Raw genomic sequence first — 3064 nt, 5'->3', positions numbered from 1 at the left:
CATACTAGGTCAGCTATGGAGAAGTGACATGGATATTGTGCATAACCATGGCTCCCTTCCAAATGGACATACTGAATAACTTACTCTTAAAAAATTAAATGGAAATTTCAGATATCCAATGTAGAATATATTTCCGTCTGAAATTAAAGGCAACACTTACACATGCAATTTTAATTCCACTAGCTTTTTGCATGTTTCCTGGTTAATTCAGTTGGCTCGTGTGTAATAAAATCTCCTAGGACTTTAAGTAATAGGTAGCTGTTAGATCCATAGGGTTCATCATGGTACAAATAACTAAGATATATTCTCTTTCTTTCATACTACAGTATACCTTTTACTTAACTTTTTTTTTTTTACAAGGATTTGTTGTCTGTGTCAATAAACTATAAGCTACCAAATTTGTGCTTTTAAACTCTATTCTGGGCAATTCCCCTCTATTATGTTTGTCTGTAGGGGAATACAGAATTATAGCACCTCATAAATGAAACTACAAAACCCAATCTACAAAGCCAAATAACAAGCTACTTGTTTCCTTTAAAATAAAAAAGCAGTTCTGGAATCAGGTAAAGCAGCTTACAGGGTTAAAACCCAATGTCTGCAGATAAAAAGGAAAGACTCTAATGCTGAGGGGGAACATTCTGTAGTCAGGGTTCAGCTTTAAAATAACAATAAAGTAAAGCAAAGGAAAAATATTTCTATTACAGTGTGGTAACATGATACATTTGGAATGAGTGTTGTTCTCCCAAATCAGTCAAGCCCACCAGACAGAAGTCTACAGGAAAGTTTCCTTCTGGACACAGAGCCTGTTGGAAAGCCTTGCCAGCAGTGACAGCAGACCCCAAAACCCATGGATCAGAACAGCCTTTGGAAGTCTAATCCTTACCCTGATTTGAGACTATTAAGAAATTACTTGTGGCCAGTTTAATAAACAAACATTAAAAATCTTCCCCCAAAATTTGTTCAAATGTATTTTACACATTAGACAGTTCTTAACAAGGGATAATACCGTTTCTTGACACTTAACATTTAAAGGTTTTATTGGCCATATTAATCTTCCTCACAAAAGTTTTAAGTTATCTACAAGTTCTTTGAATGTCAAAGTAAGAAGAGAAGAAACACTGACAAATTTAGGGGGCCATGTGGGAGCAGAAACTTGGCAACAGTTCCTCAGTCGAAGTGTATTCAGGCATACTTTTTCTCCAGTAAATTTTTTTGTAACTTTTCTGCAACCTCGCTTATTTCTACCCAAATTAACATGGTAACAGGAATGGTAGCATTCTTCTTATCTGTGGGTGGATTTGGAGCACATACAATAAGTATGTTGCTTTTCCCTGTTCAGGTACATGGCATCTTGGGTGGAATCAGAACAATCAGCAATATGTTGCCTAAATTGGTGTCTGCCCACACTAAAAGATGTATTTTCTGATTTGTTATAGGTTTTAAATGGAAAATATGCACACTTTTCTCTTTAAATTCATTGTCTTTCCTATAAAACAGTTTACAATTTTTGGAGTAAAAAGCATCTTCTTTTACTTCAGTAACTAGTACTTTGGGCAGCTCATCATTCTCTTCTTCATCTCTGCCTTTGCATTCCTTACTGCCACCTTCAGCTTGTATCTCAGATGTTTTTGTGGAAAATGGTGAAAAAGGTGTTTTATTATGGGTAATATCTTTGCCAAATAAACTAGAGTTTCCAGAAGAAAATGAAAATCCAGTCAGGGGGCTAAAGTTTAATGAGCCCAAGATAGAACTATACATTTTCTTGCCAAAATTAAATGAGGCAATTGTTGCTTTTACTGATGGGTCCATTTTATTTACAGAAACCCTCTCAATCTTCTTTTAAGATGTATCCTCAGTTTTGTTGCCGTGAAACAAAGATGTTGACTCTTGCTATAATTTTGTTGTCCCGAATAGGGAAGGTGTCTGTCTTGCAACTGACATTTTGTTAGTTTCGCTTTCAGAATTCCTGTTGCCACTGCTCCTATGTTGTTGTTCAACACCTGCTGAATACTTCTCATAGTCTTTAGAGATAGGCGTCAGATCATAGAGTGAGTTTGTATTCACGTGCTTCGCTATTCAATCCTGAACAGAACAGTTTAAGGCAGCCAACTGCTTGTGATAGGCATTCCTGTGGCAGGCTGTACTACAGCTAAGGCCAGAGGAGGAGGCCTGCTGACTGTAGTTTTGGCATTTAAAATATTTTTATCGACCAAGGAGATAGAGCCACTTGCAACAACAAATCCAAAGGCTGCCTTGGTCTCAGTTGCTGCCCTTGCAGCACTGAGAGAAGAGCTGCTACCAGTAGACAGTCCTTCCAGAGGCTTCTCTCCAGCACCATTACCAAATCCAGACAACCTTCCTCCTCCAGAAGGTACAAACAAACCCTTAAAACCTTTAAAGGCTTCGCCGCTATCATATTCAAATCCAACATTTCTATGCTTTGCTTTCTTTATGGCTCTAATCTTCAAGACTTCCTCAGTGGCCGCTGAGAATGTTCCCACCTCTTCCTGCTTCGTTTCTTGATCCCAATTCCTATCTGTCAATTCCTTCTAAGCATTTCTTTTGTCCATTATTTCAAACCCCCAGGACAGCCACCGCGGCACTAGCTGGGTTGTGGGAGCCGTGAAAGCCTGGTGCACGACAGCAAGCAGGTGCGAGTTTGCAGCGAATGGCCTGAGATCTGAAGCTGTTGCAGTGTGCGTAGTCATTTCTGGTGCACTGAGGATTCTCAATGGACTTGGTGGTCACCAAGCCCTGGGTCTCAAACACCATATCCTCCAGGGGCCTCGTCTCTCTATGTTCTACAGTGAGGAAGAGATGTCTGCTCAGCCAGAAACTGCTGGGGGAACCTGCCTATGTGTGTTCTTAAATCTGAAATTTGGCTCTTCTAGACAGTTTATAGTTAGATTTTGTTTTCTCATCCATTCAACAACTTTATGTCTTTTCATTACAGGGTTTATTTACATTTAAAGTAACTAACTATCCACAAGATTTTGGTATTGCCATTTTGTTGTTTCCTGTCTACCTTATAGTTTATTTCTCCTTTGTCTTCTCTCTTCTGTTT

The 3064-nt window shown here is 38.8% G+C and overlaps 1 pseudogene; it reads right to left on the bottom strand.

Annotated features, from left to right (window-relative positions):
* Nucleotides 1–1182: 1182 nt before the first annotated feature.
* LOC131503102 (nuclear pore complex protein Nup50-like) lies at nucleotides 1183–2570 on the bottom strand (annotated as a pseudogene).
* Nucleotides 2571–3064: the final 494 nt, after the last annotated feature.

The sequence above is a fragment of the Neofelis nebulosa genome, chromosome X (genome assembly GCF_028018385.1).
Source record: "Neofelis nebulosa isolate mNeoNeb1 chromosome X, mNeoNeb1.pri, whole genome shotgun sequence".
NCBI classification, from domain to species: Eukaryota; Metazoa; Chordata; class Mammalia; order Carnivora; family Felidae; genus Neofelis; species Neofelis nebulosa.
This window is presented reverse-complemented; position numbering and strand designations above follow the sequence as displayed.